The sequence below is a fragment of the Haliaeetus albicilla genome, chromosome 2 (assembly GCF_947461875.1).
Source record: "Haliaeetus albicilla chromosome 2, bHalAlb1.1, whole genome shotgun sequence".
Taxonomy (NCBI): Eukaryota; Metazoa; Chordata; class Aves; order Accipitriformes; family Accipitridae; genus Haliaeetus; species Haliaeetus albicilla.
In genome coordinates this window covers 70,963,670-70,974,946 of record NC_091484.1, presented here as the reverse complement: position 1 = coordinate 70,974,946, position 11,277 = coordinate 70,963,670, and positions in this window count along the sequence as shown.

Sequence of the window (11,277 nt, the reverse complement as noted above, 5' to 3'; positions counted from 1 at the left end):
AGAGGCATAAACTCTGCAGCAGTTTGGTTTTCTTAGGTAAAGGAAGCATAAGTCCTGTCGTGAAGCTAGAACAGTTTCAGTTCCATATCTAGGCCACATAAAGTGACTGAAAGCTCATTTTGCTTCCATTCACCTTTACTGTGTCTTTCATGTCTCACTGTGAGGACTCCAAACCCTCCTCAAAGTAAAACAAAAAAACCCAACAAAATAAAACAACAACAAAAAAATCCCCACCACATTGCAGCTTAAACTTGGTTAGGAATGAGATAAAAGGAGATATTCAAGGATATGTGGCTGCATATAAAAGTCAAAGTTCACCTGCTATACAGATATGAACAAGCCCAGGGACATCTGCTCCATGCTGTCTATCCGTGCCTGATTTGGCTGAATCTTCAAGTAGGTATTTTATTGGTAGAACTCCTAAACTCCTACCAGGTCAACTTTGTTACAGAGTTGAAGAATCAAAAAACGAATCAAAATACAAACCAAACAAACAAAGAAAAAACAAACAAACAAAAAAAAGCCCTTCACTTTCACCAGTCTATGTCTGTTTTGAGCCCAGAAATTAGTGTTTGATTCAATCAGCCTCTGAAAAGTGTTCCGCTAGAGTGGATGGATCAAGAGTCAAAACTCTCTACTTCTCTTTATGGTGTGTTCAATATTTAATTACAATCTGTATTAAAAATCATGCCTTATTTCTGATTTGAATTTTAGTGCCTTCAGCTTTTAACTATGGTTCTTATTCCGTCCTTCCCAGCTACAGCTAAGAACTTTAATAATCTGTATTTCCTGCTAACAACAATTCACCTCAAAATCTCCTTTTCAGTCAGTTAAAAAGATTTACTCCAAGTAAATTTACTCTTTAAAGATTTTTATCAACCATGAACTCAATTTTTTTTTCTTTCTTCCCTGAATTCTCTCCAAACTCTTAACATACTTATTAAAATGCAGGCAAAAGAACTGAAAGCAGTAATCTAGGCATGGTTTCCGCAATTCTATGAACAGGTGTAAAATCACTTCCTTATTTTATACTTTCTGTTACAGACCACTTTAATCATTACAGAGGAAAACAGCACACAGCTGCAGAGGTGAAAAACATGATTAATTCCCAGAGGTAAATGGGATGTGCAATTGAAGAAACTTGTATCTACTCCTGTCTTCCTGCTATCAGAAGTCTGGCTGTAGGTAACAGGCTTCCTTGTGGCAGACCTAAAGTAAGATTAACGGCTCTTTGTCTTTGTTTTGGGTTGCCATGTCCACTTATTTGCTTATATAGAGTAAAACCAATTTTAGGGACATTTTAATCCAAATGCTATAGCAATCATTTCCTTGAGGTAGAAAATAGTGGCTACCTCTGAACTTCGCTCATATCAACCAGCAGGAATCCATAATTTCTATTCTAAATCATTGTTCTCCAGATACAGCCCTGGTTCTGTAGATAGGACCTCGATTCCTTGTTCCTGGTGCATCCACGGACACTTGACTGAATTCAAGCCTCTTGTTTTCTGCTTCCCAAACATTTCAGATTGTTCTGTATAATTAGCTCATCTTTGTAATTTACCACTCTGTTACTTCCAGTATTTGCCAACTTTTTTGTGTCATCTACCACTAGTATTAGCAGTGATTTGTCGACCAGCATACATCCTTTAAAAAAAAAAATAAATCATTTCCAACCCTCAAATCAATTTTTCTTATAATTTTTCTCATCTTTGGGAACTTCCTGACATACTAAGTACATATTATACTGGTTGCAAGTGTTATGTTTGCCCATATGGAATATGAGCTTGCCAATATCATGGGTTGGTTCCATGGCAACATCATAACGGAATCCAAAGGAGTTATTTGAGAGTGAAGCCAATATTTTTTGTGTTAGCAAATAATCATTAGAAGCTTTAATGTTGTTTTACCACTGGCTGAATAAAAGCACCAGCATGTCTCTGAAACCAAAGTGTCACAAATAATTTTTCTGTTCTTACAGAACAGATGCTTTCTTCACTCCTGTGCTTTCTCTTCAGTCTATGTATAGTTCCCATTCCTGAAGTGCTTACACAGTACCATTTAAAATTACTCCAGCCCCTGCTCCACTTTAGTGTGTTGCGTACATAGCATGATAGCATTACATCTACACAATGTGCTGCACAGGCTGTAAAGTCTCACCCATCACTACGTCTGTGCTTTCTCTGCAAGTTTTGCAGATTGTTTACCTTTCACTGCTTCTCTGTCCTTTTTGAGTGTTCTCCTTTGATTTGTGGGCCATTCAACATCTTTCATTAGACATCTTAGTCTGCTAATTTACTATTGATTCTAAAACATGTGACCATGCATTAACTGTATTAAAATGATGAAAATGCAAATATCCACCCATATCAGTTCCTGACTACTTAACATGGCTGTACTCATTGTCCTTTTAAAATAAATAAATAAATAATAATAATAATCATTAATCTGCTGGACCATCTGTGCTCATTCTGAGCTGTCCTCGTTATTTTTTTGTTAGTTACGCAGTTTTGAGAAATGAAATTTTAAAATTTTTGGAGAAGATAGGCTGCACTGCCAAATCCTTAAACAATAAAAAACCACTTTTGGTATTAAATAATTTTATTTTTCTCTCTTAAATTCAGTATCTGACTCATCACGACTAAGATGACTGTACTGTTAAATACCACACGGAAGACATTTCAAAAATCTATCCAGTATTAAACTATGACCGTTTTCCTCTGGTTGACAAAATCACATTGTATAAATTTAGTCTTTGAAAGTAAGCCATGCACCTTTTATGAAGGACTTTTATCCAAAATGCTAGAAATTTTAAAGGAAATAAATCATCTTAATTTCTAAAATTAATAGGTGCAAGATTTATTCTTAAATCATGGATACTCCTTTCTAATTAAATTCAAATGTGTTTAATGCATCTCAAGAGTGTTAAGATAATAAGTAGTCCTTTTCTGGAATATAACATCCTCGATCCCTGTCAATAATTATATTGGGTGACTAATAAAATATGATGCCAGGCATTTTTTTAAATCTTTATCTTCCTCCTCTGTCTCATTAGCAAAATGAATAGGTTTGCTCCACAGGCACCACCTAATCTGGAGAATTCAATGTTGTTCAAGGACATTGCAAATAAATTTCAGCAGGTATTCCTTCATGCGACAGTCATATATAAAATGTACTTTTATAATATCTGCCAGTTGCCATGCTAAAGTTTCTCTTTGCTGTATAAGCTTATTATTAGCATCAAAGGCTGGAAGGCCAAAAGCGGCCACTACAACTGTCAAGTCTGATCTCTTGACCAGGAGAACTTTATGCAGTTATCCCATCATAGAATCATAGAATGGTTTGGGTTGGAAGGGACCTTAAAGATCATCTAGTTCCAACCCCCCTGCCATGGGCAGGGACACCTTCCACTAGACCAGGTTACTCAAAGCCCCATCCAACCTGGCCCTGAACACTTCCAGGGATGGGGCATCCACAACCTCTCTGGGCAACCTCTTCCAGTGCCTCACTACCCTCACAGTGAAGAACTTCTTCCTTACATCTAATCTAAATCTACCCTCTTTCAGTTTAAAGCCATTACCCCTTGTCCTATCACTACGTGTCCTTGGAAAAAGTCCCTCCCCAGCTTTCTTGTAGGCCCCCTTTAGGTACTGGAAGGCTGCTATAAGGTCATCCCAGAGCTTTCTTGTCTTCAGGCTGAACAACCCCAACTCTCTCAGCCTGTCTTCATAGGAGAGGTGCTCCAGCCTTCTGATCATCTTTGTGGCCTTCCTCTGGACTCGGTCCGACAGGTTCATGTCCTTCTTATGTTGGGGGCCCCAGAGCTGAAAGCAGTACTCCAGATGAGGTCTCGTGAGAGCGGGGTAGAGGGGCAGAATCACCTCCCTTGACCTGCTAGTTATGCTTCTCTTGATGCAGCCCAGGATACAGTTGGCTTTCTGGGCTGCAGACGCACATTGCAGGGTCATGTTGAGCTTCTCGCCAACCAACACTCCCAAGTCCTTCTCTGCAGGGCTGCTCTCAATCCACTCATGGCCCAGCCTGTATTTGTGCTTGGGATTGCCCTGACCCATGTGCAGGACCTTGCACTTGGCCCTGTTGAACTTCATGAGGTTCACACAGGCCCACCTCTCAAGCCTGTCCAGGTCCCTCTGGATGGCATCCCTTCCCTCCAGTGTGTCGACCGTACCACACAGCTCGGTGTCACTGGCAAACTTGCTGAGGGTCCCGCTGTCCATGTTGCCGACACAGATGTTAAACAGCACTGGTCCCAATACCAACCCCTGAGGAATGCCACTCATCACTGGTCTCCACTTGGAAGACTACATCGAGGACTACACTCTAAGTAGAGCTCCAATGGTCATTATTTGACCCACAGAACATATAGCGCTTATCCATTCCACCAGTGGTCTATCAGAAAATGCTGACATCATGAGAACAGATTATTGTATAACATAAGACAATACTTATTTTCAGAAGCTGGACTCAGATCTAGCAGGCCTTTCAACAAAAATCATGCCAGTAATGTGAAATTAGCTAATTTGTTCTTGAGAGTTTTACTTCCTGAGTTTAACTTCCTATCTCAATTAGATATTACATTACAGTAATTACACCTCCAAGTAACAAAAATATGGCAGTATCCTCAACCCCTGACATGATATATAGTCCTCTGGCCCTCATATAAAAGCAAAAGCCATCTCAGGTGACTTTAAACATTTGGGTATGTCTTAAGTATTTGAATGGAGGACTCCAGAGATTTCATACTGTCTTGAAGGTGGGAGGATAGAACAAGAAGTAAGTCATGATTCATCCAACTCTTTAAAATATTTTCATCTTCCTAATTTTAGGTCCTGTAAGCCATGCATTTGATTCAAATCGTACCCACCCTGCCAGTGATTGCAACTGCAGAGATACCCCATGCTGAATGTTCCATATATGTATATGCCACAAGGCACACATATGATATTTGACCATATTTTACATGTCATATGTCACATAAAATCATAGAATATCTCAGGTTGGAAAGGACCCACAAGGATCATCGAGTCCAACTCCCTGCTCCTCGCAGGACTACCTAACACCAAATCAGATAACTAAGAGCATTGTCCAGATGCTCCTTGAACTCTGACAGGCTTGGTGCCGTGACCACTTCCCTGGGGAGCCTATTCCAGTGACCGCCCACCCTCTCAGTGAAGAGCCTTTTCCTAATGTCCAGTCTGAACTTCCCTGTGACGCAGCTTCATACCATTCCATAAAGCACCCCTTTGAAAGTCACTATCACATCGCGCCTGCTTAGGTTTTTTTTCAATTTTATTGAGCTGTAGCCCTTGGCCTGGGAAAGGTCAATCTACACAACATACAGTAAAGCATGCAGCTGTCCTACAAACACTCCAAATCCAAGGTTTTTCTAGAGACTACTGTCCACACACTTCTCATCTGTCATCCGCTTTCTTCACTCCCACCTATTCTGACTCGCATAGAGGTTGCTGCCAAGGAGTGTGCCTCAAATGCAAGGCCACACTTAAAAAGAAGCCTGAAAAAAACCACAAGAGAAAATATCTCATAAAGGTCACGCCTTCTTCCTGAAGCCAGCTCAAACTAGGCAGACACTTATCAGACACTGAAAGACATAGTTCTATCCTCCTGTGTTCCTTGCGACACCTGCAATCTCTCAAAGTACATTCAGACTAAGTACAAGCAGAGACCATACTTAGCCTGTTCCCTGGGGCAGGCTGTCAGGGCCTTGAATGTCCCAGTAGGCCCCTGACCAGCTCCACTGGGAACTTCCACCTATGCCACATCTACCCACTGACCTCTGGTTAGGTGGCAGACATTAACCACATCCAACTAAAAAAAAACCCTTACCCTGCCTGGTCCCCACTGAAGGTGCTGGGGAACAGGAATTACTCTGGGTATGGGGGTGTTGCAGAAGCCTTCAGGGCTGTGATCTGCCTCTGTGGCAGGGCTTAGTATCCACCAGGATTCTAAATTTCACCTGGAGCTGTGGGCAACCCTGTGGGAAAGTTCCTGTGCGTAGAGCTCTATAGGAACTGTAATTCTAAATGAGGGACATGCCAGTCTACATTCTCATTTAAAAAAAAGTCCAATATAATGGTTTAAGAGTGGTGGAGTATGGGCATCAGTAAGTTGCTATGATGTCCTAGCATATCTCTTTCCCCTGATCTCATAAGGCTGGGAATGCCACCAACTATGTTAGAAACGTTGCAGATGCCCTCTCTGCCCCATCTTCTGCCTGGATTGTCTAGTCAAATTGCTTTGATACCTGAAAGCCTCTTAACAGCCTGATATCTGAGGCTGCTTCCTAGACTGGAGAATTCATGGAGGCACCTGAATCCAAGACAGGTCAACTACAGAAGCAGACCCTGTCAATTCCCCCCAGTGACATGGATTTAGCATATGCCACCATGGATATGCGATGCCACCGTCTTACTCTGTCTTGGGTTTTCCTATGCTCCAGAGGTGTGCAGGTAGGGTCAAAACTTCTTCATGACAATGCCACTACTCTCTGGCCTGTCTGTTTGCCATTGCCTCAGTAAATTTCACCCATGGCCTGGATGAAGTCATCCCAAGCCCTCTTACTGTCAGATGAATCCTACACATAGAAAAGGCATCTGTCGTCTCGTCTTTCAACAGAAGAGCAGCAGAGGGGAAGGTCTGCCTACATTACTGGCTTTCAAGTTGCATCTTGAACTTGTTGAACTGTGTAAGATGTGTTCTCTGCCTGACCAGGTGCACCCTGCTCTCTTACATGCTGCTAATGGCTGATAGGAGAGGAGCGGGACAACTCCTAGCCTTATCCACACAAGGTTGAAAGTATCAATATTCATCCTTTCATCTCCATCGGTGTGTGATAATGGTCACTGACCCCATTTCTCATCAAAGATGTGGTCATGTATGGCTCAACCTGTAATAACTACTACCTGACATAGGACTGCATCTTCTCCCTGGCCCAAGGAGATAATCATACCTTTGGCCTTGCTATAGGTGTCCTTCAGCTTTATTACCTCTAACCAATTCCCCCTATTTTCCACATGTTCCACATTGATATGGCTGTTGCAGTCAGGCTTTCCCAAAATTCTGGTCCCACCTTATAGAGAAAAAAAAAGCACAGAGCTCCATATGGCCCATCATGTGACAGGTTCAGAGCTGTTGATGAGCTTAGCTCACCACAATATGCTGCCTCTGTATCATACATGAGAGGACAGAAGGCTGCAGAGTTTTAGAGAAGCACAGAGACAAGGATTTTCTTCAATGTAAAAGGAGGTACACCATTCATTCTTCTTTGAAGCATATTTCCTACAAACTGGTTATTGATAAACTTGCAGAATCTAGTTTCTTTATTTTCAGTACTGATAAGGTTACAAAGATGTCATCTGTTCAAGACAGATGGTCTTTTGTTTCTAAATCATGTTATTCTGTGAGTAATCACTTATTTAAATTGTGGGGATAGTACAAAGTTACCAAGGTTTCATAGGATACATTCATATTGTTTTACATCTTGTGCATTGATACCTCAAAACTTATGTGCTTTTACAGAACAATATTTTTTGTATTGTTGGTTAATTTGCCAAAAGCTAAACATATGTTAAAAGTCTACATTAAAAGTCATTATAAGGCACACTGGGAAACCTGGATACAAAGGGGTCGCTTCATCCTGAAGAGTAAAAACAACAAACCGTACGAAATAACTCTGCAGTTCATAGCCACTGGTAAAGTATTGCATAGGATGTAGTTTTCTTTGAAGTACCAGTAATGCTGCATGGCATTTGACAGAGTTTTACTCTTTACATAGCCATGTCTGCATTGAACACTGTTTCTGTAGCCTGACAGCCCACCTCCCTATACCATGCTCTGTCCTGTTATCATTGTGGGTATCCAAGTGCCATTACTCTGGACATACACTGACCTGATACCATTGCCTTTTTTAAACCCTAGCCCACAGCATGCTTTGGTCCATTTACAGTCACATGCTCCCAGAATTAGCATAATTGGAATATAATTTCAGACTATTTGTGTCTCATTGTGTATTTACACCTGGATATCATCAACGAAGTAAGAAAACAACAAACCTCTCTCAGACGGGTCGTCACACTTCAATTCTGTTACCAAACAAATCTGCGAGGGAAATCATTGTTGAACATTGCTGTTGTCCTAAATAACACTATATGCTATGGCATATGTTTGGATTTTCTGTCGTAGTGGTAGAGGTAGCACAGCAGTGAACTCGTAACCTTCCCAAGTTCTCTTCACCCCACACATCACGGTAAAACACTAGCAGCACCTTAGTGAAATATAATTTTTTTAATGGCTGAAATGCCAGCCATACTCCTTCCCTTCTGTCTTTACATCCCCACCACTGACTCCCACCTTCAGCACCATCACCACGCAGCAGGATCTGCTGGTACATCCTTCTACCCTTCCTATTTTCTGGTCATACCTTGAGTCATGACAGGTTTGAGGGAACATCAGATTTCCTGTCAAATAGCTCTGAAGGAAGCCACAAATTCCTTCTCTATGGCCTAAAGAACCTTACAGAATCAAAAACTATTTTGCCTGTTTGTGTTATAAAATTTATCACATAATTTGGCACTTAGGAAGCAATCCTGTGGCAGACACTGTACAAATCCAAGTTCGGCACTTAGGAAGCAATCCTGTGGCAGACACTGTACAAATCCAAGTTCCCTACATCTAATTGATTTTTGTATTACTGCAGGCTAATAATCTCCATAGAGGTTCTGAAAAACCCAAGTGAGGATTTCATTTTAGCACTTCGTAAAAGTACCCAAACAAGTACCTCTTGGGCTGTAGCGCTGATCCTGTCCAGCTTTCTTCTTGTTCAGTTTGTTCCCACTACTCCTTCATCAGTATTGACACAGCAATACATGGCCAGACAGAACTGAGGAAAATAATGTAGCAAAAATAAAAAATTTGATCAGAATGAATTCTCTGAGCCAGTTCATTCTGTGTTCACACAGCAGAAGGAATGATACAACTGAGCAGAGGGAGCTACTCCAGCCACCACTGTTACAGAGAGAAATGCTTGTGAGCTACACTGTACACTCAAAGCAATCACAAATATATTCTTCTGTCTGGCCGATGCCATTTTTAGCACTGAGAGTAATAGAAAATGTGAGAAACTATATTGTCCTCTTGCTCTGCACACACACGATCCTCATAAAGGATTCATGAGTCAAGAAATAACTATAGACCATAATTTTCAGATAGTTCTTCCTGCCCTATGTTATGGAATAAAAAATACTTATGCACAATGTCAGCAGGACAAGTTTATTGCATTTTTTGGAAGAATTTGTTTAAAGATTCACTCATACAATAGATTTTAAAGTGTAGGTCTTCAAATCATTAAATGAATTCATATATTGTATGAATTCTTGTACATAACGTCTGTCTGTGTATTTATACATCTAAATATAAATAAAAATAAGCATACACACATATAAATAAAGTTCTCTGAAATAGAGTTACCCTGCCATAGTATTAAAATAAGCTGGTGCAGAAGACAGCACTGCATAGTGTCCTCTACAGAATTTCTTTACAAGAGCCAGAATATACTAATTTGTATGCAGAGTTAATTTGAATCAAGATACTGGTATTACTTTTTTTTTTTTTTTTTTTTTTTACAAAATCACTGTCTATTGACTTTTCTGAAAATGGTGGTTCTGCCTTTATAAAGAAGCAGCAGCTTATAGTATTCTTTCATATGAGTTTGTGTGCGTATGTATATGAAAGAAAGAAAAATAAAGTTTAATTACTGTTGGAGTGTCTCTTCAGTTTATCATTTTATTCTGCAGTTTATATGTTATTTACTTAAGAAGAGCATCGAAGCCTGTGCCCCAAATAAACTCTTTATTTTAAGATAGAAGAAATATTTCAATGGCTGCTTGAATTAAATACAAGAACTAGTAAGTTTAAGTATTATAAACTGAAAAATATGATTATATATAAATCTGAAATAGACATAAACTAAAGCATTATCTTAGTTATCTTCCTCTCTTAGATGCATCACTGCATGCACAAAGCCATATACCCCAAATCAACATCTTCACTAAAGCTACACTCTGGAAAAAAAAAAGGGGGGGTAGCTTTGACTACACAGAAATATAATAAGAACTTCACAATGTAACATACAGTTTTTAATGAAATAAATTAATGGATAGCATGCAGATGCCAAGATTAAACACAGTAATAACAAAACATTAGCAAGCACTTTTAATGTAATTAAATTTTTGATGTATTACAATTTTTAGTGTGTAATTATGTTTTAAGGAACTGGAGAGTAACACTGGATCACACCCTTACTTAACCTAGTTATTAAAGAATAAAATGCAACAAAGCTTTTAAATTCTGTTTCAGAATAATAGTGCCTTGTCCATCACAAATAATGATGGCAAGATTTTTCTCATCTGATAATCACTCATAGCTATTACCTAATAAAAGGACAGTCCTTGGTACTATAAGAACCTATGGTCAGTCCAGATTGTAAGCAAGCATTGAAATGTGCTATATAAAGCATCTCAGCTTGCAAGCGACCTTGAATCTCTGTTTCCTTATTGCTGGAGGTTGGGATTGTTCCATGGCTACATTCCCAGTCTGCATCAAGGGGCTGCTGGTAACATCAATCTTAAACACTGGTCTTTAAAACAATTTTTGATGTTGGCCTTGAACAGGTCTAATAATTTTGCTTAATCACCTCTGTTTCTACACAAAAACTGGAATCTAGGCTGACTTCTAATTTTTCATTCTTGTGAAATCCAGCCACAGGCTTTCTGTCTGCCATCAAATATCTTGAATCACAATTAGATAAAATATGGCAGATGCCCTGTGACACCCAATCATCTTTATTGTATAGAAGTTCACTTTCAGCTTAGAGTGGAATAAATTCCATTTGACTCAGAGGTCAGTACTTGGGAAGAAAAATGAGAAGTGTGTTCATTTGCATATTTGAATGTGCAAATTGGATGCATCCAATCTGCGTTATTTGTCTCCTAATGAGAATGACCTTTTCTGCTAATGGGAAAAAGCAATTGAACTTGGGCATGTGAAAGTTATGGAAGAATAAGAAATTCTGAATCTCTAACAAAACAAGTCAACTGCTTGCTTCTGTGAATAAAAAAAAATAATCGAGGTCATATTGAACCCTAAATCCCAGTGCTCTTTCATCTTTAGAGACACCCAGGTTAGGTTTAGAATCTGAATTTTGCTTCTCTTATGTATCTCTAACAACACTTCTTGCCTAGCACC